This window comes from Periplaneta americana, chromosome 7 (assembly GCF_040183065.1).
Source record: "Periplaneta americana isolate PAMFEO1 chromosome 7, P.americana_PAMFEO1_priV1, whole genome shotgun sequence".
NCBI lineage: Eukaryota > Metazoa > Arthropoda > Insecta > Blattodea > Blattidae > Periplaneta > Periplaneta americana.
The window spans coordinates 29,153,832-29,181,404 of record NC_091123.1 but is presented as its reverse complement, the minus strand read 5'-3'; the positions used below and the strand labels follow the sequence as shown (position 1 = coordinate 29,181,404).

Here is a 27,573-nt window from a genome sequence, read left to right as displayed (position 1 = left end):
GTGAGTAGTTTTCTGAATTATACGGTCACATACTTCCTTGGCTTCAGTTTTCTGGGATTCCATTCTCCGTCGCTTGCTGACTGGTTGAGGAGGAACCTCAAAAACAGGTAGACGGCAGCAGCAGTCGGACACTTGAATTACCAAATAGGCCTACATTGTAAACAGTTCCGAGTTCTTCCACAAACAAGCATTCTCTCGTTACGCTTTACTTTTGCAATCTCCATGCTCTGTTGTGCTGAAGCTGACTACAGCACTTCCCCGCGTAAAAATAGCCAATCAGGGCAGTGATTTCAGCTTCGCACATGCGCATTAATTGTCTACATTCTCATTTAGAGTTTTGAGTAGCACATTGTACCCCCTGAGGCACCAAAGAGCTAAGAGCGAAGACTAAACACTCTATAACGCGTCATGAACATAACCACGGAAAATTGTCAAATGGCAGATCAGATACTATGGTGGTATTGCAAATACATTATTTGAGCAAAAATTATCATTGTGCTGTAGCACTGTAGCACATAAGGACGGGCCGCCCCTGTCCTACTCTAGGGCCCTGGTTTCTTCAACCTTTGTTAAAATGCATCTAACATAGCGTTAATTAACTGTAAGTTAAAAGTATGAATTGCTGTTAAAAATATTGCGTTTCTTCAACTTTACATTTCACATTTTAACATTCTGTTTGTTAACTCTCTGTTAGGACCAGAGATTCTAGAGTTTAACCATAACCTATAACCAAGTATAGACTCAATTCTGTTTTCTGAACTCTGACAATTGCGATTCTCGCTTGTTTCCATTATTTGATTCAGAGAGGATAGAAGTCTTCAACTTTAGAAGTCTTTCTATTCTCTCAGGTTTGATTTCTGCTTCTTTCCTCGTCTGTATCACAATAGCAGTGGCGTATACTGGTTTAAGGGTCTGGGCTACCACTGACCCTATTATTACACAAAATATATTTTAAAATCCCTATAATAAAATTCCTTACCTATTTATATGTGAATTCCAGACGTCTTGATTGGGACGAAAATGCTTTGATGACTTCGTCATTGAAATTACAGTTGGGCCGCTTGCGAAGTTTCTGTAGAAATGACTTTTCAATGGACATCAGTGCCAAGCCGGATAAACGTTCTTGTGTACGAGTTGATCTACAGTAGGATTTTATTCTATTCAACGCAGAAAATGTTCTTCTTTCTACCGATGCTGACGTAGCTGGTATTGTCACAATTAATGTTGTCAATTTAAGGACTTCAGGAATAACTTGGTTCAGCTGGTTTTCATATATGGCAGATAATATTTCATGGATAGGTTTGTTCGAAAAATCAAAGACTTCTGCTGAATCTATTACACTTAATTCATTTTTCAAACGTACTTGATCAAAGTGACTGTTATAGGACTGAAATAATTTGTTTAGTGTCTCATTCGGGAAGTTTTCTCTATAAGCAGAAAATTTTTGAGAATCTAGAAGATGTGTGAACTGAAGCTTTCCATAATCAGAAAATCTGTCAGTAATTTCCATGTGCATGCGATCTAGTATGCTGTAGTACAGCTGCCTGTATTTCAATTCATCATCTCCTTTTCTTCGCTTTAATGGTGGTTCCATTGTATTGTCTGAAGAATTGTCATTTTCCATATTACTCCATATGGACGGAAACCCACTACGTCTGAACTCGGATATAGTATTTTTTAACTTTGATACCTCTTGCAAGCAGTATGCTATGTCTAGACTTTTTGTCTGAAGAATATTGTAGAGCACATCTGTACGTGCGAACACTCTAGCACAGACTTCAAGAAGAAATATATTCTGAAACTGTGTGAAAAAATACAAATATCCTTGAGCCTGCACAATTACATCATCATCCCAGTTTTCTTCAGAGTCATTACAAATGATATTTTCAAAGAAAGCAGTCAGTTGTTCTCTGTATTTCTTTACTGTATTTACAAGCCGAGATGTAAAATTCCATGTAGTTGGTGCTACTTTTGGGAGTTTCATTTTCATAAATTCCTTGAGTTTTTCTGATCTTTTAGGAGATGATGAGAAAAATGCAGCTAAACCCGACAGTGTTTTGAAAAAAATGCGGCATTCTGGAATGGTTGAAGTAGTTTGTTGCAAAACTAAATTGAGAACATGGCTGTAACAATGGACAAATAGTGCTTGAGGATACTTTTCTTGAATTTTTGTTTTTAAGCCATTAATATTTCCCGCCATAACTGAAGCACCATCGTATGTCTGTGCAATTAACTTATTGCCGACATTGTATTCTGCTATAACACCTTCCACATGCTGAAACAAAGCAGCAGCAGTTTTGCCCGAACTGACATTTGTGAATCCTATAAACCGTTCTTGAACATTGGCACTACTGTCGACGTATCTTAAAACAGTGGACAGTTGACTCTGATTAGAGCAGTCACTTGTTTCATCAACAACAATGGCCACAAAAGGTGCTTCTTCTATTTCAGATTTTATGTTCTTTATCATAACCCCACTTATAGCAAATATTAAGTCATTCTGAATTGCGGGAGAAGTACCACGGAATACTGTTGAACTCTCAAGATGATTGGCCAGTAAATGGTCAAATTCACTTAAGGAACTTAAATATTCAATATAATTTCCTCTATTGTATGATTCCACACTCTCATTATGACCCCGAAAATCCAATTCTTGTTTTCCTAGAAAGCAGACTGCGTTAATAAGACGCAGTAAAATCTCCCGATTTTTTTTCACAAGAGCATTGTGTTGGTTGATATGTAGAGCTTCTTGCGTATCTAGCTGTAAATCAATTCTTGTCTTCCCAAAGTTTGCAAATTTCATGCTACTACAAATATGAGCTTTTGATTTGTCGTGTTTTAGGACTGCCGTTCGAAGGGAGTTCATATTACAAAACCCCTCTTTTGACCACACATTAGTTTCGCGGCTAAATAACAAGCATGGCCAGCAAAATAGTTTAGACAGTTTAGAACTACCACACAACCAATTCCACTTACCATATGATGTTGAAGTGAAATGGCGTGTGTACTCATGCTGTTTTTCTTTTACGTCCATGGACAAATTTAACTCAGGTGTTGGTCTTTCCATTTTCACAATTTCAACTTCCTCGTTGTATGCACGACGGTTAAAAGACACTTTTAATAAACCTTCTATTACACAGTCATTTTCAACACAAACCTCTCCAGAAACTTGTTCTGCCATATTTTTCACAATATCACTTAATTGGGAAATTAAAAACTTAATAATTCACAATTAATATAACTCTTAGACACTTGAACAATTCACAAATTTAAAATACTGCACTGCAAGAACACAATCACATTCATGAGCTAGCGTACTAAGCGTAATGTTGCTTCGCGCCTGCGAAGAAACCGATCAGGAGAGTGGCAACTCACCCCGCCTACACTGCACGATGGAAACAGAGGGGAGCGGGGGATGGGCAGTTGTGCGACAGGACAGCGTTAGCGGAACGGTCACAGGCTACCCCTCGTAGCAGCGGTTTCTCCAGTGATGCCGCCTTGACAACTTGTTTCTTTTCGAGAGCAGAGAGCGCATATAAATCTAACAATTACTTTAATTTTAATTACTGTGGTAAAACTAATACGGTCATACAAAATTATTACATTATGTTATATTATAAACTTTTTCTTTTGTAATTTCCTTGGGCTACCGCCGGTAGCCCCGGTAGTCCGCAAAATACGCCCCTGCACAATAGCATGGAGCGGCATATTGGTATTGCTGTTATGAAATGGAAAACATTGGAACAAAAAGAAATCCATTTTGAATCTTGCGTACACTACTTTTAACACTTGAATATAAGTAATTGTTTAACTAGTGGACTTACTCGTGTTAATTATGTAAGTCTGTGCGGCTTACATAATTAACACGAGTAAGTCCACTAGTTAATCAATTACTTAAAAAGAAATCGTGGGACTAATTTATCTTCGTTCGAAAGAAACCTTCTGCTGGAAATTATTTCGCAGTATAAACCAATTAAAGAGAATAAACAAACGGATCTAAGTTGAAAGCGAAAAGTGAGGCTTGACAGAAAATAGCCTGCACCTTGGTATAAACTTCTGGTCTGTCAAATCACAGAAATCATCCGCTCTGTTTATGTATTCATGGATATCATTTTCTAAATAATCCAGATATGTAAGTTCAGCATCTAACGCACCAGCTATATTGGATACTTCTATGCTAACAGAGAGTTAAATGATTTAACTGCATGAAATTGGGCAGTTAAATTAACATTGGTTTTAACAGCCTGTTAGTACTAACAGTAGTTGAAGAAATGGTTTAACTGTTAAGTTTACAGTTAAAATGGAATAACACACTGCTATAATTTAACAAGGGTTGAAGAAACCGGGCCTAGGTCTCTAATGAACAAAGCAGCTGCGAAAAAGGTTCAGGTTCTCCTCCTCCTCCTCCTCCTCCTTCTTTTCTTCTTCTTCTTCGTCTTCTTCTTTTTCTTCTTCTTCACTTTCAGGCATATTTGGCCGTTCCATCTTCACGAGAGTCTCCAACATTTCCCAGCTTGTCTCTCGTCTCTTCTTTCTTTTTGATAGCTACTTTGAAAATGCTGCTTTGTAAAATATATTTTCACTCATTTTTGATACCTATGGATATTTATTAATAACTAGCCGTACCCGTGCGTTCCGCTGCACCTGTTAGAAATAAATATAAAGTAATTATATAATTCAAATAGGACGTTTGATCCAGGGAACAACTTTTACAACAGCGCAAGATAATCTGCTTCGCTCATTACCCAATTTTTTTTTGCATTGCATTTATTGCATATATATTTTATGTATTTTAACACGATTCAATTGAGCATAGTTAAAATTTGAATTATAAAATAATCGATTGCTAAGCTAACGTACTATTACTGCATACTAAATCAATACACTCTCGTTGTTAGTTAATTCTCTGAGATTAAAATGAGTGTACATAAATATTATTTTAAGAAATACAGAAAACGAATGTACAAAATAGCCTATCAAATTTTCTGTGCATAAGAAGCTATTTTAATCTTACCTGTCCTCGATTTACTCAGACGTTACTGTAATAACATTATAGCATTATGTCCATCTAGAGAAACTACACTTCCCAATGGTGAAATAATAATTAATTATACAAATCGGTTAATTTAGCTTCTGATATTACTTCATACAAACACAGAAACATTCTCTGTAGGTTATGTTTAATAGCTTTCGATTGTTGATGTCCAAGGCCCCTGTTTCGATTGTTGTTGTCCAAGGCCCCTTATAGACGAAGTCATTTGTTCTTAATTCATTGCACTGTCTTAGATGGCGTTATTTTAATTTTAAAACTCATTTATCTCATTAAATATCAGTCCTATCAAAATGTTGTAAAGAATAAAACTTATCGGAAATCATTTTTAAAGAAACTTTTGTTATGTAACATTTTTCACAAAATCAATAATAAGCGAGATATTTCGATTTATTTAATTCAGGCCCCCTTATAACCCCCCTTTTAAATAAAGTATTTTGAATGCCATATAGCCTAAAATCTAAGTTACAACGAACTTAATTTATATTCCAATTTTCATATAAATCGGTTCAGCCATTATCGCGTGAAAAGGTAACAAACATAGAGACAGACATACAAACAAAAATTTCAAAAATGCGATTTTCGGTTTCAGGGTGGTTAATTATATATGTTAGGACCAATTATTTTTGGAAAATCTAAAATTACCAGAAAATTTTCGGTTACAGATTTATTATTAGTATAGATGGTTCACAAAAAGTACATAAGCGTAATAAATTACAATATATTAACATATAGGTACACGAATAGCAATTATACGCAATAAATATACATTTAATACCTCATTTTTCATCATATATATTTTTCAATTTATGTCGGCTTTAACTTGCACTTACGTCTAGTTTTTAGTGCAAGTTTCAACCAAGCGCAATGATTTAAAACAAAAAAGAACTTAAAGCTTATTTACATATTAATTTTTATTTTTTTTTTAAACTCTACAATAAACAATTGTACATCAAACTTTCCTGTTCCTCTATTTATCCAATATTTATGTTTAATTTCAGGTCCTATTTTAGGTGAGCAGATGTCGACATACTGTAAAGTCATCAACCTGAAATAGTTGGATCGGTACATTCTTGTCAGCAGAATCGTTTGCGTAACTTCTATGAAGACTATCGCATACCTGTTTAAACACACACTTGACAAGTTGATTACATAATCAACCTCAATTCAGTTTCATCATTGTATCGTATGCACTCATTTTCGATTCATTGCTATTATGATGACTAATAAATTTATTATAAATGCATTCTTATTGAATTTAAAATATAGTAGTTTACCAATTTATAAAGTCAATTATCTTTTGAACATTTATTAACTAATACAGCTATCGGAATACATTAATAACTTCATTAATTCTCTATTTTCAATTTTTTTATTTTAAAACCTTGACGTTATTCTATCTTATTTTCAAAACCTGTCTTCTTATCTTATTAAGTTAATAATTAGCTTTTCTAATTTTAGGAAAATTTAATCTATGTTGATGCCTACCTTTTTTGACACCTATAAATACACTATTCTATAAGGCTTTCCCCATCTTATATATACTAGGAAAACTACTATTCATTAATTGATTTCACGAAGGCTGCCACAAAAACTATTAACAAATAATATTGATTCCGCTGAAATAATCAAATTAATTCCATTTTATATCCCTCCAATTAGATATTGAAGAAATTTGTTATTTAATATTCCAAGATCGAGAAATATATTCCATATAAATTCTACATTACTTAAAATGTTAAACGACTTCTTATTCATTAAGTGAGGTAATACCTCTGATTGAGGTTCTGGCTGATACGTACGTCTTTTATCAGGCAGTACTTCTCGCTTGACGATATGTGTCAGAGGAAGAACAATTTTTATTGTTTGTAACATCTGAAGTCTGATTTGTGTAATATGTAGCTAGTGAGCGATGTATGCAATGGAGAGGGGAAGGAACTGGCCGCCCTACTCCACTATCTCCTGGTTTAGTTGCCTCATGAGTGATGCCTATTTGGTGTCTCTTATGAGGTTCAAACCTGTCTTCGGACAGCTGACTAAACAAACACAAAACAAGTGAGGAAATTGATCTATTTTCCGGTACAGAAAATTTGTTCGGAAAATAAATCCATACACATAAATTATGTACATTCTTAGAAGAAAGTTTTGTCGCACACATATTGTACAGGGACATCACTTTATTTTTACCAACATTTTTAACATTAACCTGGCTATACTCGGAAACATTGTTGCCCCCTTCCATTACAGGAGTTTGATGTTACTAGTGCAATATGCAAACAAATCATTTTACTAGGTATAGGAGGATAGAAAAGTAGTGTATCCATTTATGTTGTAGGGAAATACGATATTACGATTTTCAGTTTGATCATCACTTTTACGGAATTTATCAAAATACAGTAGAGTAGTAAAATTTTTTTTTTTCAAAAACTCAACTTTTCAGGCGGCTATGTTCGTTATGTAATGCCTACTTTATTTAGCATATTAATTATTGGTGTTAACATACAATATAGAGAGCGCATTTAAATTGAGGGGGTCATAAGTAAAGGGCTGTAAGTGCACTTAAGTTACTTTTGAGAAGATGGGGTTTAAATATTTAAGCTTTCGTAAAACCGGTGAAATTTTTATATAATTTTTAATTTTAATGTGTGATGCGATTAGAATATCCCTTTGCCACTAAAATTTTAGATACTTTTGCTTACACTGGATGCACTTAACTCATGTTATTACAAATGTCACTAGCATTCCTTTGCTTCTAGCCACCTCAATTCAAAAAAAGCTAATCTGAATTTTTAAACAAGTTGCTGAAAATGGTTGCCGTTCATTACAATGCAGGCTTCAATTCAGTACGCATATTATTAAAAACATTTTGAGGCATATTCTCTGAAACTGAATTTATCGTTTCTTGAATATAATTTTTTAGTACGATATTATTAATATAGATTCTTTCTTCTATAGAAAACGCAATCATATTTATGAAACACACTATACACTGCAGTGTTTACTTCACTGCTTGAAGACTTCGAATGCAATAGCGGCCGTAAGTTTGTGTGTCTGACGGGAGCAAGGACATTGGTGAAGGGGTGGGAGTGAAGTACAGTCAGAAATGCAGGTACAATAAAAATGCAAGTAAAAATAAAATGATGTCCCTGTATAAGTCCCAGAAAGGAGGCAGTGCGCATGATCAGACATAGAACGAAACAAAACTAATTTTATTACCTCAACTAGTCCTTCTCTTATGAACCAGGTTGCTCGTCTTCTGATAATGCGCACTGCCTCCTTTCTGGGACTTATAAAGTATCTGTGCGACGAAACTTTTTTCTAAGACCGTAAGTAATTCATGTCATAAACTTTAGCTTAATTTTTTTTTCCTGTAATAAGTGATTTTTTTTTCTTGTTTTGGGTCCTGCTTCAAATTAATATATCCTACAATTTATTATCGATTTATTAAATTTCTGTTTTTTTGTGTGTGAAAACTGATTTATCGTAACAGAATAATTATAAATTGTTCACTTATATTTATGTGATGAAGGTGCTTTGAAGAGCATCTAGCCTCTGTACTTTCCTGTAAGTCGTGGTTCATATGACCTACGACAAATTGCACGTCAGATAATGATGGTTTGTTTGCTTCCTTTCCAACTGCAATATTTCGTCACCACCGGAAGATAGGTCATACAGTAACAGTACGTATTAGCTCCGTGGTAGAGTGTGGAATTGTCGAGTTATTCACTGTAGGCCTATATATTAACGTTCGAATTGCACACGTATCTTTTCTTTTCTTAATTGGTTTGAATAAGACTCTCTTGAGCGGTTCTTACTTTTTTTTTTTTTTTGTAACTAGAAAATATTTGATGTATATTGAATAGATACCTTGGTAGGACCGATAATTGTGGCTTTCCTCGGAAAAAATGAATGAAAGTATGGATCAAATAGAATAAATATATAAGTAAGTAAGTAAATAAGTAAATAAATAAATAGACACATAGACAAATGAATAAATAAATATGTAAATAATTAAATAGATAAATAGGTAAATAGATAAATAAATAAATAAACACATAAATCCATAGGTAAATAAATGAATGGGTAAATAAGTACATAAATAATTAAATAAAGAAATAAATTAATAGTTCAATCAATCAGTCAATCAATCAATCAATCAATCAATCAATCAATCAATCAATCAATCAATCAATCAATCAATCAATCAATCAATCAATCAATCAATCAATCAATCAATCAATCAATCAATCAAAAGAGGTGCTAAGGGTTCGACATCCGTCTCTATCCAGTTCCTATCACCATATCCCACTGCCTTAAAATCTATTTTAATATCATCTCCCATTTATCCTTGGCCTCCCCAAAGGTATTTTTCCCTCAGGTCTTCCAACTAACACTCTATATGCTTTTATAGATTTACCGATACGTGCTACATGCCTTGCCCATCTCAAACGTCTGGATTTAATGTTCCTCATTATGTTACATGAAGAATACATTGCGTGCAGTTCTGCATTGTGTAACTGTCTCCATTCTCCTGCAACTTAGTCTCTCTTAGCCCCAAATATTTTCCTAAGTCCGAGGCTTATATTGGGGTTTCGTAACATAGGGCCATATTCATAAAATTTCTTAGCGCGGGCTTCCGGTGGATGATCAGCGAACTAACGTTTTTCGTATTCATAAACCAGTGTCAGCGATATGATATAAGAATCCTGTACAAGTGAACAGTCGTTAGCCGGGGCTAGTTTAGCACGCTCATAGCGCGGGCTAGTGAAATGTCTGCGCATAGCACCCAAGGTGTTTTTTACGGTGATGGGTTGTTAGCCCTTAACCCACCCCCAAGCTGGAGACAAAAGAACACATTAAATAAGAAAGGATAATGTAGTAAAAGCTGCTAACTTATTACTTTAGCGGTTAAACTCCGTTTACATTTCTAATTTATATAGTTTAAAGATACCCAAAACACTACACTTTCACTGTAGAAATAAAGGAAACTTTTATAAATATTATAAATACTTAAAGATTAAGTAAATCTCATTAACATCTTCAATGTCACGCTCTGGAAATAATAAGACACACGTAAAATACCAGAAAAATAATATTTAATTGGGCTAAAGAACACATTAAGTAAGAAAAAGACTCGAAACCGAGTCTTTACACAAGCTGTCTCAAAGGTTAACTACTTGGCCACTTACATACTGCATCGTTCATTTTTTTGTAATTCTAAAGACATGGTTTTCCTCATATTAGAACAGCTATTTTCGAAAAAAATTGTAATTATTCACTTAATTATAAAGGAACCAGCCAAAAAAACTCCCGTAAAAGAGATCTTGTAAGAAAACAAGCTTGTACAGCTAAGGCACCGGAGGGATTCGAACCCTCGATCTCCTGTTTACTAGACAGGCGCTTTAACCAACTAAGCCACGGCGCCGTTGAAAAGTAGTTTTGCATAGAAGAGATGTAGAGTTTGTTGCTATGTCCTGAGAACTGGTTGTCCTCTCGTGCAAGAACTGGTCATAAACCCTTTTCTTCCTAGTACAGTAACTCACACCACTCGATCTTTTGTTAGGAAAATGTCAGATGGAGTGGATTATAACAGGAGCTTGGAAGAACCACAGAAATGCCTCGGCTACTTTACGCCACTATGAGCTGAGAATTGATGACGTGAGATGAACGCACTAAAAGTGTGTCTAAAAATATTTCTTAGGCCACTGAAGTGACCTAAGGATAGCTATTACTGCTCTCGCGTCGTGCTGGTTACCTGGTCGGCTCTATTTTGTGAGGGTTTTCCCAACTGCAAAGCTAAAGTCAGGTAATCCTATGACGAATCATCCGACTCATCGGCAAAATTTCATGTCGCTATGTCCAAAGCCATCGGCGCTAGATGACGTGCAGTTAATACAGTGGTATTAAATAACATAGTAAAATATTTCCTCCTGTATTTTCAATTGACCCTTAAATTGACGAAGTATGCTATACCTAGGTAATAGTAATATACGTTACAAGAGCGGTATGTTGACGTTTTCATGTTCGAGGAAAAGATTGAAAAAGCGAAACGTAGTTGAGCTTTTTTAATTTCCGAGAACATGAAAACAAACATACCGCTCGTGTATCGTACATTATTTTGTGCGAAGATCGTTTATTACATACCTGAAAGAGGAATTTCTAATTAGTTGCAATGAAATCTCCATCTTGGTTTCTGTTTAATGACGGCAACTTTAGAAAACAAAAATATCTGTACTCCAGCAGGCCGTTATATACATCTGTCTTTTTTTTCCCCCAGTCTATAAATGCATACTTAAAACAAACGGTAAGGTTATGTAATGATTTATTTTTCAATTTACTATTTTAACAATATTATTTATATAACATATTGCAGTAATAACATCGGCATCTGGAGTCTTGTTGATTTTTTCACGGCTTCCTTAATGTTACTTGTATCAGGAATGCAATAAGTTTCGTGGAGTAGTAGACTTTACTTAATTTTTGCAAATATTTAAAAACAATAATTAACATTGCAATTTAGGTGAAATTGCAGTGGTAAGTTTCCAATTTATAATTATTACTATGTTAAACGTCTCTAAAAATAATATGTTAAAAGCCTAAAGCAGTAAAATGAATGTCGCGCTTAAGCGGTAAGAAGAGGGAAATTGTTATGTGTGTTAGGTTGGGAATACTGAATGTGGTATTTCACACTTACCGCGTATTGGTTCTGTGCGAAAAACAAGCAAATACGCACGATCTCGCACAAAATACCTTTTAGTACTATTTATGCTATAATTTTAATAAAAGAACAGAGAAAAATGGTAAGAAGATATAAGTACAAGGTGGGTCAGTCAAACGGAAAGATTTAAGATTTCAAGGCGCAGAAAAAGAATGAAAAGTTACTATTATATCAATTTAATGAGTAGAAATGACAAGTACATGAATAGCCTAACCATTAGGTATGGAACAAGAAAAAAAAATATTAAAAATGATCCATTTTGAATCTTGCGTACACTACTTTTAACACTTTAATATAATTAATTGATTAACTAGTGGACTTACTCGTGTGGACATGTAATAGTTGCGATAAGTTCTACATAGGATAGACAGGCAGATCATTCCAAACACGCTACAAAGAACACATTAAAGCAATAACCAGAGGACACAATACATCTACATACGCTGATCACATAACCAATGCTAACCATACATACAATAACATAAATGCAGACATGGAAATCCTACACATACAACCCAAGAACCAAAAACTCAACACACTAGAAAAATATGAAATAGACAAACACACTAAAACACACCCTGATCAAATTCTCAACACACAGATCAATTTCAGAACACACACACCCTATTTGACTCCACTCTTCAACACCTTTCAACAATCAAACACACCCACATAACAGGCAGAGAAGTTCGATATGACGCCATGATCTAGTAGGCTCTGAGGATGGTGCGTAAGCACTGAAACAGCTGTAAGCCGGACAAATCTTACATAATTAACACGAGTAAGTCCACTAGTTAATCAATTAATTCTTAAAAATTACGTCAGCCAAGTGACCTCCATTGAATCGCACACATTCTTCGAGTCTGGCCACGAACTGTTACATAACTCCTCTCAGCATATTGACAGGTATCGCAGCGACCTCTTCTCGTATACGTTGTTTTAGGACTGCAATTGTTCTGGGTAGATTATCCCCAAACACCTTCCTTTTGAGTTGTCCCCATAGGAAGAAATCACATACCGTTAAATCAGGTGACCTAGGCGGCCAAGCCCTTTTCGAGAAATGACGCGGCCCGGGAACAAAGCATTTACAGCATCCATCGAAATTCTTGCGGTGTGGCTTGTTGCTCCGTCCTGTTGAAACAGTGTGTTTTCATTCACTGGAAAATGGGCGAGTTGTGGTGTAAAAAGTTCTGTATCATTTCAACATACAGTATCTCATGAATTAACAGTCACTGCATTTCCGGCCTCATTCTCGAAAAGGAATGGGCCGATCATTCTAGTTGATGAAACCGCGCAGCATTCCGTTACCTTTTTCCAGTGGCGGCTCGTGATAAAATATTATGTGTGTTCACAATTTTACGGTTCCAAAATCGAAGAGAATTTGAAATTGTACGTTTAGCCTAATATGAAATGTCATGATTCCAATGTTTGACTATCGAAAAAAACCGTCTATATAAATTCAAAACGACATATAATAATAATAATAATAATAATAATAATAATAATAATAATAATAATAATAATAATAATAATAATAACAATAATAATAATAAGAGTAATAATAATAATAGTAATAATAATGAAACTCAGTCTTTCTATTTCCAATTTTTCCTGGTAAGCCAGTTTACCCAGTTCTTTACTGTTCAAAATTTCATTGAACAGAGTTAATTGTTTACGTTTGTTAATAATGAATACATACCACAGTCCCGTTATTTACAAACGCGTGTGTTCAGTAATATATTTTGATTCACAACACACTGATACACTATAGCCTATACCAGTACTGTAATCCCATTCGCATAGATTGATTGCTATAAATACATGCCAGTAAATATTATTCTTAAATATTATACACTACCATATAGATACTTAAATTCATACCACCACCACAGTCAGCCAGCACGTGTTTGAAAGTCAAACTATGCTATTATGCCGACACTGAAGTATATTAATTCACAAACTACACCCTCGTAGCAGCACTGTACACACATCTACGTAAAGTAAACGTTCCTACAGTCAGATGCTGACATCTACAGGCTTTTAAATTTCCTCCTCGAGATACAGCACGTGAACGATAGGCACCAATGCACCTGACATCTGTAGGATAGATACTCATCATGTTCACTTAACGCTTTGTGCTCTTGACGAGTCATAAGCGGCCAGCTAAAGACAATTTTCTCCCTCGCATGCGTGAAATTCCTGTAACCATCTCGAAAAGAGCACGGCTTGTACGTGAACGGATGTTGCCAAGTTTACATAAGAAGTTTATGCAAGATGCGGGAAGTTTAAAATACTCGATTCTGATATTATACATCCCCACTACGTCAATTCGGTATCAAATAATAAAACTAGTCGTGCATTAATGGAAATAAGGTGTTCACTTGCTCTTGTGCTCTTATTGACGCACCGCCACTGCCTTTTTCATATAGAGAGGCTTCTCATGACCACTGAAATCAATTAATTGCAGTTTGCAGTGACGTTGAGCACCATTTAACAAAACCTGGTAGAGACGAACAAGTTGGTTACTAGGGAAAGCGGAGATAGTGACGTCACCGCCTAAGAAGTCATAAATTGTAAAGTAAGTAGGTAGAGAAGAGACGGCTATATTATCACCCTCTCCATATGAACAGTGTACTTCCATCAATTCTTTCCTTTTGACTGGGCCACCTTGTATAAGCAAAATTACAGAAAGGTATAGTCTACAACACTGGATTAGTTGTTTTCTTTACAGTCCGTCTCTATTTAAGAAATACCAGCTTGGTACACAGAGTTTTTCCAATAATTTAAGGGATAAATCATTGTACAGCGCGTGAGATTCTTTTCATCAATGAAGCAAATTGAAAAGTAAAGGTTTGGGAGTTGTTTTCTATTCTCACCAGCGAATAGGGATTATAAAGAATGGACACTTCGCGTCGGTACCTTTAATGTAGCCGGACTGATTTCAATGACCTTCAAGCCAGCTAGAGCGTGAGATTCTGCTTTCTCCCTAGAGTTGGCGCTGACATCACACCAGCTAGCAGTCGACACAGCGGAAATATAACACACATAATTAATACATTTAGGTACATTATGTACTCAAATAAAATAAGTTGGATCCATAAAATAATAAATCCGTCATTAACTGTAATGTCTAGACTCTAGAGTTCCTTTATAATGAGAGTTGATACGTTGACCCCAACAACAATTAAAATATGTAATGATTTAATAGCACTGAGAATGGAAAAACAAAACTCTTATGAGAAGTAAAACCATATACCTATATTATATTATATACAAATATTAAACGAATTTGATACATAATTTTTATAATGTTTTATATTATTTTATAATATAATTTATTATATCTGAAATATAAAAAAATTATTATTACAACTAGTTCGTCACTGAGAAATAAGGAAAAGCTGTTAACTTGAATTTATTTGAAGCAAACCGTTACTGAATTATGCAATAAGGTAGGCGATGTTTGAATCCTGTGTCTCAACTATATTCTCAATTATTATCTTAGCCTATGCTCAATTACACTAACCTCTAGCGCCTGAAAGTAGAACTAAACGCTGGCGCACAGAGAAACAAAACACAGGAAAATTCGCTCAGTGTCCATTCTTTATAATCCCTATTCGCTGTTCTCACTGGAAGAAAGGTAATTCGTGGATCTCAACAAAAAAGGGACTTTCGAGCAATCAGTGGACGCAAGCCATTAAGATGAACTGTAATACATTACCTGTACGTACTCTCCCTGGTAGAACTTTTGACTCAACCCATTGCAGAAGATGCGACGAGCAAGAAACGCTTCCTCAAGTCTTGTGTTTCTGCCATCATGGAGAATTGCTCCGAATCAACAGATATAATACGGTTCGTTCTCTCATCGCATCTTCAATTCGTCAGAATGCTTCCTTTGAGGTTTATGAGAAGGTTGGTTGCGTCTCTTCTGATGTCTCTGCTAGACGTGCTAATATCATCATAATTGATCGGCAGAAGGATAAGGGTGTCATTCTTGATCCCACAATCCGTTTCGAGATGCACGAGCAACAGCCACAAGAGGTGTGTCGTGAAAAACAAGTCATATATGAGCCTTGTTGTCAGCATCTTGGAGCACAATACCACATTACACATTGGACAGTTTTTGGGCTCATGTTCGGTGCCCGTGGCACGATCCTACGAGAAACTTTAAATCAACTTAAACAATTTAAAATTTCTGATGCAACGATTGATGCCATAGGATCTCATGTGTTAAAATCATCCTTAGCTATAAATAGTAATCATTTGTACCCAACAAACTTTTATTGTAAATGATTTCCTATGTTTCCGTATCATTTATCTTAATGTTTTCATTTTCCTTTCAAATTGTCACACAATTGGTTTTCATGATTATTCTCTATGAATTGATTAGTAGGCCGATCTATTCGAACCCCTTATTTAGGGCGGCTTTTTTTATTAAAAAATTATTATCTCACGGTTAAAACTGCAGTAAATAGCCTATAAGTAATGCCCAGACTCATTGCGATCTATCTCACAAGATTCTCAGGCTTAATATTTCCCTCATAGTTTTGATGTGTAACCAACCTCTATTACTTACTTACTTACAGGCTTTTAAGGAACCCGGAGGTTCATTGCCGCCCTCACATAAGCCCGCCATTGGTCCCTATCCCGAGCAAGATTAATCCAGTCCCTACCATCATATCCCACCTCCCTCAAATCCATTTTAATATTATCTTCCCATCTACGTCTCGGCCTCCCCAAAGGTCTTTTCCCCTCTGGCCTCCCAACTAACACTCTATATGCATTTCTGGATTCGCCCATACGTGCTGCATGCCCTGCCCATCTCAAACGTCTGGATTTAATGTTCGTAATTATGTCAGGTGAAGGATACAATGCGTGCAGCTCTGCGTTGTGTAACTTTCTCCATTCTCCTGTAACTTCATCCCGCTTAGCCCCAAATATTTTCCTAAGAACCTTATTCTCAAAAACCCTCAATCTCTGTTCCTCTCTCAAAGTGAGAGTCCAAGTTTCACAGCCATACAGAACAACCGGTAATATAACTGTTTTATAAATTCTAACTTTCAGATTTTTTGACAGCAGACTAGATGACAAAAGCTTCTCAACCGAATAATAACAGACATTTCCCACATTTATTCTGCGTTTAATTTCCTCCCGAGTGTCATTTACATTTGTTACTGTTGCTCCAAGATATTTGAATTTTTCCACCTCTTCGAAGGATAAATCCCCAACTTTTATAGTTCCATTTCGTATAATATTCTGGTCACGAGACATAATCATATAAGGTGATAGTGCATCTCCCTGCTTTAGTCCGCAGTGAATTGGAAAAACATCAGATATAAACTGGCCTATACGGACTCTGCTGTAAGCTTCATTAAGACACATTTTAATTAATCGAACTAGTTTCTTGGGAATACCAAATTCAATAAGAATATTATATAAAACTTCTCTCTTAACCGAGTCATACGCCTTTTTTAAATCTATGAATAACTGCTGTACTGTACCCTTGTACTCCCATTTTTTCTCCAATATCTGTCGAATACAAAAAATCTGATCAATAGTCGATCTATTACGCCTGATGTTCACCAATAATTTCATCTACATGTGAATCTCCTTCTAGCTGAAAAAAAAAATATATATATAATATAGGGAAGAGTCGGGTAGTATCGGACATCGGGTAGTATCGGATAGTGCGTTTCTTTCATCTACCACCATATGGTAGTACCTGAATGACATGGTTACGTTTCTCTATGCGACATCACAGAAACGTAACCATGTCAATCAGGTACTATCATCGTGTTGTTGATGAAAGAAACTAACTGTCCGATATTACCCGATGTCCGATACTACCCGACTCTCCCCTATATTTTTTTTTTCAAAGTCACTGAAGTTGGTGTTTCTACTCTGTAAACAGTAACCAGATGAGTGCACTTCATAAATCCACAACACAGAATGGGATTAGGAAACACTGACAACAGTAGATACATAGCGGAAGTTGATGATTGATAAACGCTCGGGCCTTCCGCACCCAATTGTGAGTTGAAGTGATGCAAGGGAAGATCGTTCTATTTTGTACGTAAGAAAATATTTTTTAAATTTCACTTGGAAAGTCTTCCAAAAGGTATGTAGGCCTACTTTTGATTTATATAAAGTTTAATTTATTCCATGTCAATACTCTAATAACAATGTTGGAAAATAGTGACTAGAAAATTAAATTTTCGGTCATGAAGTTCATTTTTACACTTAGATTTAAAGAACTCGGCACTTACTCGCACGGAATTTTTGTAACCAATATATAAAACAACATTTGGGTATCAATTTAAATCCCACAATGCGATTTAACTGCGCTTTTTTTTTTTTTTTCGAAATATACTTGAAACTTGGACTCTCACATTGTGAGAGGAACAGAAATTAAGGGTGTTTGAGAATAAGGTTCTTAGGAAAATATTCGGGGCTAAGAGGGATGAAGTTACAGGAGAATGGAGAAAGTTACACAACACAGAACTGCACGCATTGTATTCTTCACCTGACCTAATTAGGAACATTAAATCCAGACGTTTGAGATGGGCAGGGCATGTAGCACGTATGGGCGAATCCAGAAAAGCTTATTTGGGAGGCCGGAGGGAAAAAGACCTTTGGGGAGGCTGAGACGTAGATGGGAGGATAATATTAAAATGGATTTAAGGGAGGTGGGATATGATGATAGAGACTGGATTAATCTTGCTCAGGATAGGGACCAATGGCGGGCTTATGTGAGGGCGGGAATGAACCTCCGGGTTCCTTAAAAGCCAGTAAGTAAGTAAGTACTATTTTTTTATCGGTGTGGGAAACAAATTTGAAACGGCATTACAGCTCTACAGCAGTTTTCTTGAACAGTATTGACTGTGAGAAACAATATCGAAACGCCATCACAGCTCGATTGTTTAATCTTGCATTAATAGTAAGCTGATGTTTTGTTTCTTATAAGAGGTAAATAAATAAAAATAAATAGGCCTGTTTGTTAGAGCAGTCATTCTAATAATAGGGTAGGCGCGTGGAAAGCCTTAAGCAGAACTGTCTAGTCGCAATCTCTGCTGGTAAATTCTGCACCGCACTGTAATCAAGTGTACAGTTTTATTTAGTGCATGCTTCGCATTGCGAAGAGGATCAAGAGAAGAATAGTTCTCAATGACTCAGCATTTATTAGTCTGCCGTAGGGACGGGCATTGTCAAAGCCGTTCCACAGGAGAGAAAAGAGTTCAGATTAATGTCCGAAGGCTGCACAAGGCAGTATATTTATTATACTCATATTCATTGCTGTTATCGAGTGAGAAAGCTGACCGGACATGTGTTGCTTTATTAATATTTGGTATCTGTTAGGGCATTAGTCGGGTTTCATTATAATGTAAGCAATAATAGACAAACATGTCGCACATGAATTCTGGTTTATAGTTATATAGATGTTATAGGCTATTGCAATGTGAATATTCTAGTTAAGTTCTGCGCTATATTCATATTCGAGATAGTACAGTCATTAATGCCATAGTAAGATAATGTGGGCATATCTATATATATAATTTGAACTGGTAATGGAAATTACGGGAAAACGGCTGAACGGATTTTAATAAATGACCCCTCATTTTGAAGCTTGGAACCTAAAGTTTTTCGGAAAAGTAGTAGTTTTCAGTGAAATGTCAATTTTCCTACATCATTTTCCTTTTTCCCAAAATCCATCTTTCGTCAGTTTTGAGAACTAATTAATTGCATTCACGGCCGACTTGATTGAATTTCAGAACAAAACACACACTACAATAAGCAATAGGCTATTACACGAAGGCCATGACCTGCAGGATTGCCGAGATATTTAGAGCTCAATTCAATTTGTTATTAAAACTGATTCTGCAGTGTATAATTTTCTGAGTACAGCTGTGTATTGGATATTCAAATCTACGAAACTTGAGGTGGTTTGATGACATTATTACCATTAGAAATTAAATATTATTGTAGTTAATATCATGATGCATCTATTTTTCATTAATTGTACATAATATTGATGCTATATTGATGACATGAAAGTGAAACGTTTTGAGGTTATGTAAGTAAATGTAGAGAATATCTTAATTTAGATCTTCATTTCTATAATTTACCGAGTGGCTGCTATATATAACTACAAAACTTAAGTAAGATAATAATATTGTTATTAAAAATCAAATATTTTTATACTTATTAACCCAGTTGGGTTGGGTCTTTTTCATATACTTAATGGCGGTGTAGTGTAGATATTGATATGTGTCATTGTCTTCAGTATTGCCTCGAGAGAGCGCAAAAATTACAGTTCCTAAGGAAAGATCAAAAGGTATTACTTACTGATAAAATAAGAGGCCTAGAAATTTTTGTAGTCTCCAGATCATTTCAGCAAGATCTCTTAGTAGGATAAAATGATTTTACGCTCTACATTTCAAGTTCTACATGCAGCAGCTATACGAAAATGCTATTGTTCGAAAGTTTAGCAAACCTGACATTTTTTTAACTTTTTCCTACAATCCACAATGACCTGAAATAGCTACTGCTATCGTCCTGACATTGATACTTGCGTTTTCGCGTTGAAACTCAAAAACTGAAGTTGGATAGGCTCAAGAAAAAGTATTTGGCCTAAAAAAAATCCATTCAGAGGGAGTATGTTTCATTATTATGGAAGCAAATAACTATCAAAAAGACAAGTATTCTTCATTGAAAATAAATCTGAAAAATTTTTATTTGAACGTCTAATGAACTTAGTTTGCAGCAGTATTTGCTGCACAAGCCACTAGTATCCTATAATCGTGAACAAAGCGATAGTACTGAAAGTTTCCTCATAGTAGCACTTCTATAATAATAATAATAATAATAATAATAATAATAATAATAATAATAATAATAATAATAATAATAATAATAATAATGCTTACTTACTTACAATGGCTTTTAAGGAACCCGGAGGTTCATTGCCGCCCTCACATAAGCTCGCTATCGGTCCCTATTCTGAGCAAGATTAATCCAGTCTCTATCATCATATCCCACCTCCCTCAAATCCATTTTAATATTATGCTCCCATCTACGTCTCGACCTCCCCAAATATCTTTTTTCTTCCGGCCTCCAGCTAATACTCTATATGCAATTCTAGATTCCCCATACGTGCTACATACTCTGCCCATCTCAAACGTCTGGATTTAATGTTCCTAATTATGTCAGGTGAAGAATACAATACGTGCAGTTCTGTGTTGTGTAATTTTCTCCATTCTCTTGTAACTTCATCCCTCTTAACCCCAAATATTTTCCTAAACACTTTATTTTCAAACTCCCTTAACCTATGTTCCTCTCTCAAAGTGAGAGTCCAAATTTCACAACCATAAAGAACAATCGGTAATATAAGCGTTTTATAAATTCTAATTTTCAATCTTTTGAGAGCAGACTAGATGACAAAAGCTTCTCAACCAAATAATAACAGGCATTTCCATATTCATTCTGCGTTTAATTTCCTCTAGAGTGTCATTTATATTTGTTACTGATGCTAGAAGATATTTGAATTTTTCCGCCTCTTTGAAGGATAAATTTCCAATTTTTATATTTCCATTTCGTACAATATTCTGGTCACGAGACATAATCATATATTTCATCTTTTCGAGGTTTACTTCCAAACCTATCTCTTTACTTGCTTCAAGCAAAATTTCCATGTTTCCCTAATAGTTTGTGGATTTTCTTCTAACATATTCATTACATTATCCGAATAAACAAGCAGCTGATGTAACCCGTTCAATTTAAAATCTTACCCGTTTTCCTGGACTTTCCTAATGGCATATTTTATAATATAAATAATAATAATAATAATAATAATAATAATAATAATAATAATAATAATAGCATCAAAATGTAGATGTGTTTAGTTGTAATTCTAAGAGTTAAAAAATTTCAGTTTAGTGTTAAATAAGACAATTTGGATCGAAGGAATGATAAACATCATGCAGGAAAATATACAATTTCTCTTTATTTATAGCCGCTTATTAGCCTATACCTTTTTTAATATATTTGATAATATTAAAAATTATGAAATTTTCTGTCAGTAGGGAAGAGAAGACGTTAAAAAATTAGAATGCCACTACTGAATTTGCCTTTACTTTACTTTAGTAAATACAGTTAATGATAAGATAAGAAGAGATGATATGAGGCACTAGGCACCCAAATAACTCAGCCCAAAAATTTGCATATTGAGATTATTGCTTTAAAGAGATCCTCATATTGTTCTCTGCAAAGTGTAAATCGGCCTAATCATCATTCCCAGTTTTTCCATGAAATTTCAGCACAAGTTTCGTTTGTGTATCGCATTTCGCACTCTGTTACAAAGAGGTACATTGGAAATAGGCCTATAATTTTGTGGATTGAGCCATTTGTACGCTGGGTGCCTCATATAGTCCATAAAATAACTCTTGTTTCCTTATCCCAAATTATTGTATACAAGGTGTGCGATAATCGGGATGTTTTCCCAGTCGGTGAATGCAGTGAAGCACCATCTCGCCACATGACACCGCCTCACAGCGGGGCGCTCCCTGACACACGTACGAGGATCGTGTCTCGGATAATATCGACATGTTAACAAAACAAGGGGTTAGTTACACCCGATTCAAGCCGTCGTCCGCCGTCGCCATACTGTTTTATTGTTGTTCTTTGGGAAGCACGTGCTCCGGAGGGTGAACTCGTTGTGTGATGTGGGAACTGTCGCTTTTTTATAAAGCGACGCCCAATAACAGTCTGTACCTCCCAATTATTTTGTGGTTTTACTACACTTTATTGGGTTTTAGTTAACATTTTATCATCTCTCAGTGGCATAATGACGCTTGTGAGGTTTAGTGGGCGCTAATGATTACACCGGGTGGCGTTGTGTTTGTCTGACGACGACGACAGACCGTTTTATGTGTGAAAGGGAGGATTATACAGTAATCTGGAGAGCATAATGCAACCCCAGCTTATGATGTTGGCGGGATGCGAACTATACTGGCAGTTGAAAACAGCTCTGATTTTACTGACCAGTACGGACGTAGAGTTCTTCATGACTCTTGATGAAAGTCACTACATTTTCATCATCATCATCATCATCATCATCATCATCATCATCATCATCATCATCATCATTGTCGTCGTCGTCATCATCATCATCATCATCATCATCATCATCATCATCATCATCATCATCTTCATCGTCGCCGTCATCACAGCCAAAATGAATCAAGGAATTGGGAAATGCAAGGGGAAACATTAAAATTGTATGTAGAAACTCTTCCTTGTAAGGAAAGTAGGGGCTGAAAGCAGTGTTTGAACTGACTATTACACTTTTACTACGTCATAATAGTTTTGACCAATAAAACGGTACGTACATGCCGTGTCTCCTAGCCTACAAAAATCTCAATAGCCTTTAATTTATTTAAGGGGTTAGGTAGTCTACAGCTTACAGCAGTAAAATTTTGGAAATATTGAACATTTTTTTCCTCCATTACTGTGTCTTGTACAATAATGAAAAGTAGTTTATGTAAAACACTGTCCTTCTGCTATAAGAAAAATATTTTTACGATTTAAAGAAATATATTTACATTCTCTTTTTCAAAATTTATTTCACTGTGCAGTGATGAAGCGTTTACATGACTCAAAAACTATCCAACATTCTGTGATGAAATTTTTTGTGTATTTATGCATGTAATATCTACAATATGATGCAAGATCACTTCTCTACCTTTGATAGATTGTCTGATAAAAAATAAATTCATTATCAAAAATTGTGAAATATCAGTATTTTCTTCTAACACAAAATAAAGAACATATTATTTTTTAAGGATGTAGTTGAAAGAGCATGCGTGATATTGTAAATATGAGTTTCAGCAATAAAATAAAAGAGAGAGAACATGAAGAAGTTAACAAGTTTATGAATTATGAGGGAAACGCTCCATCAGTGCACAGTGAACTAGCACCATCATGAATTTTGAAAAAAAAAATATATATATATATAATTTATTTTAATCTTAAAAATATTTTTTCATATAGCAGAAGGACAATGTTTTACACATACCAATTTTCATTATTGTACAAGATACAGTAATGGAGGAAAAAAATGTTGAATACTCTATTTCCAAAAAAATGTACTGCTGTAAGCTGTACCTAACCCCTTAATCAATATTAATTTACATACTTAGTATTTCGGCTAACTTTTCGTCCGTAAACATCTCACTCGTGCACAATAGTATCACTTTATGTCCTAGCTACTAAATGACTAGTTATTACAGTGACTATTACAGTTTTGCTACATGAAACTACTTTTGACCAATAAACGGTACGGAAGGACGTGTTTCAACCAATCACGGCTGTTTATCGCTACAATTTTATCACTTGCCTAGCATTTGTTTGTTTTTATCACTTCCCTAGCATTTGTTTGTTTTTATCACTTGCCTAGCATTTGTTTGTTTTTATCACTTCCCTAGCATTTGTTTGTTTTTATCACTTCCCTAGCATTTCTTTCTTTGTTTGCAACATTTCAAACTGTAAATTCTTTACGATATTATAAAACATGCTTTGCGATCGTCATTTGTTTGCCGTGTAGATAGTCAACTGAAAATGGCGGCTCCGTTGAAACGTTTTGGTGAAGCTAACATTAGTGAAAGAGAATTTTAGTAAGTCATTTAATACCTATTTTATTGTGTTAGAGTAGGCATACTTCATTTCTTCTGATCTTTATAGCTAACTTATACTTTCTTCTCTTTTCATCACCCCTCTATCATTTGTTTCTTTGTTTGCGAACACTTCAAACTGCAAATTCTTTACTGTATTATACAACATGCTTAGCTATCGTCATTTGTTTACCTCAAAGATCTGTGGCATAGATAGTCAAGCTTAAAATGGTGGCTCCGTTCAAACGTTTTGGTGAAGCTAACATTAGTGAAATAGAATTTAAGTAAGTCAGTTAATATTTTATTGTATTTCATCATTTCATTTAGTGTTCTATCCAAGGGCAGGTCTTCCACTGCAAAACCAGCTTTCTCCAATCTTTCCTATTTCTGCCTTCCTCTTCGTTTCCTCATGTGATCCATATAGGCCTATCTTAATGTCGTCTATCATCTGATATCTTCTTCTGCCCCGAACTCTTCTCCTGTTCACCATTCCTCCCAGTGCATCCTTCAGTAGTCAGTTTCTTCTCAGCCAGTGACGCAACCAATTCCTTCTTCTCTTCGTGGTCAGTTTCAGCATCATTCTTTCTTCACCCACTCTTTCCAACACAGGTTCATTTCTTATTCTGTCTGTCCACTTTACACGTTCCATTCTTCTCCATATCCACATTTCAAATGCTTCTAGTCGCTTCTCTTCACTTCGTCGTAATGTCCATGTTTCTGACCCATACAATGCCACACTCCACACAAAGCACTTCACTAGTCTCTTTTTTTAGTAGGTTATTTTACGACGCTTTATCAACATCTTAGGTTATTTAGCATCTGAATGAGATGAAGGTGATAATGCCAGTGAAATGAGTCCGGGGTCCAGCACCGAAAGTTACCCAGCATTTGCTCATATTGGGTTGAGGGAAAACCCCGGAAAAAACCTCAACCAGGTAACTTGCCCTGACCGGGAACCGAACCCGGGCCACCTGGTTTCGCTGCCAGACGAGCTAACTCTAGTCTCTTCCTTACTTCTTTTTCCAGAGGTCCGCAGAAAATGCTCCTTTTTCTATTAAAAGCTTCCTTGACCATTGCTATCCTCCTTTTTACTTCCTGGCAGCAGCCCATGTTACTGCTTATAGTACACCCCAAGTATTTGAAGCTGTCCACTTGCTCTACTGCCTCATATCTGCAAGTTTCACACAAAATATTTCAGCGTGGACTTCGGTCATTTTTACACTTGCGTCGTAACTCTGACTCAGTCCCAACTCTTCTTTTAATTTATCGCAATAAAATTTTGTATTTTGACGGGGTGCGCATCTATCATATTCAGAGCGTCGGGGGTGTGTGTGTGTGTGCGCGCACCAGCCAAATGACCTCGGGGCGAAAGAATGTTGGCGGGGCGTCCGTGGGGTTGATCACGGCTCCCCCGGGGCCCGGCCGGTCTGGACGCCGTCCCCGTCGTAATTACATTCGCGCTCTGCCTGTGTAACAAACACTTCGCACATTCATTAGCCGTGTCACACGGATTTTAATAGGCGCGTGATGCGATTAAAAGAAAGCCCGATGGCTACGCCGCGCGGTTTCATCTCGATATTAATAGTTACGGCTCTGCTAACCAGAATTCCTGATTCTTCAGCCTACTCATTTCTCCAGAAATAGATCACAGAGTGACTAGAATATTCATTTGGTCCACCACTGTGGAGTAACGGTTAGCATGTCTGACTGTAAAACGAGCGGGCCCGGATTCAAATCCTGATTGAAACAAGTTAAGGCTGGTTCACAATAAACCGGGAACGAAACGAGAACGAGAACGGAAATATTGTTAAAATAAATGTATTTAAATGTGAGCATTCACAATTGACTATTGTGAATGCTCACACTTAAATACATTTATTTTAACATTATTTCAGATCTCGTTCTGGTTGCCGTTTCTGTTCCCGGTTTATTGTGAACCGGCCTTTACCTGGTTGAGGTTTTCCGGGGTATTCCCTCAACCCATTACGAGAAAATGCTGTGTAACTTCGGCGCTGAACTCTGACTCATTTCGCTGGCATTATTACCTTCATATCATTCGGACACTAGATAACAATAGCAGTTGATAAAGTATCGTAAAATAACAAATAGGTCTAATATATATAGAGTGAACAATGAGCACGGAAAGTTGATAATAACTTCTTAAATTTAAATTTTACAAAAAGAGTTTTATATAATAGCTGTGAGAGATGTACTGTATGTAATATCCTAGATCATATAATATGTAATAGATAGATCATCCCTATGTTAAAATCGGCAGCACTTTGAAGAGAACAACCGCCAGGAATGCCACCCGTCCGACGTAAACGAACACGAGATGGCAGTACAGTCGCTAATGCAATTCAAATGGAAATTATGACGTGACTCCTTATGTAACAACTAGATGGCAGCATAGTAAACCTGTTAAAAGTTGTTACCGTCAAAGCCTATAAGGCCGAGCTATCTGGATCTAGGGTAATATGATACCAGAGCTCGAAAAAAGGTAGTTATTCAGGCATACAAAGCGTCACAGTAAATTTCATTTTTTAAATAGCACCATACATTAAAATTTACTTACTCCGTATCTCCATTAAATTTTGTGTATTTATGCGTAGAAATTTTATCCATTCACCAGTTTAATGTCTTTTAACAATTTTTAAATGTGTTTTTTTGCATTTCAAACTTGAGATAAGTATGTAAAATCATGTTGAGTAGGTCATAAAATTAAATAGAACACTACCACTAACCAAATTTTACAAAAAGTGCTCAAAATGAGAACCCTTCACAGCCATGTCCTGTCTATCACGGAAAAAGTTCATTGTAGATATGAGATGAAACAGATCAGTCTTGTACTCATAACAGTGAGAAAGACATGGACTGTTTTTGTGGTAGTCTGGAACATTGTTTGGCTGTGAATGGTTCTCATTTCGAGCATCTGTTGTCAAGTCTGGTTAGTGATAGTGTTTTGTTTAGTTTTATGGCCTACTCAACATGATTTTACATACTTATCTCAAGTTTGAAGTCCACGAGACAAGTTTAATAAATAGTTGAAAGACATGAAACGGGTGAATGGGTAATATACACTGTGTCCGGGACAAAATTTACCAATAAGAAAGTTTAATAACTCGCATAATAATGGAGAT

The 27,573-nt window shown here is 35.7% G+C and overlaps 1 protein-coding gene and 1 non-coding gene across 2 annotated transcripts in view; both read right to left on the bottom strand.

Annotated features, from left to right (window-relative positions):
* The window catches only part of LOC138702660 (uncharacterized), a 552,147-nt gene that overhangs the window by 41,889 nt on the left and 482,685 nt on the right, over nucleotides 1-27,573 (bottom strand). The gene's annotated exons all lie outside the window — the stretch shown is intronic.
* Nucleotides 10,402-10,475, bottom strand: TRNAT-AGU (transfer RNA threonine (anticodon AGU)). The gene has a single exon. It is a non-coding gene; the product is annotated as a tRNA-Thr (tRNA).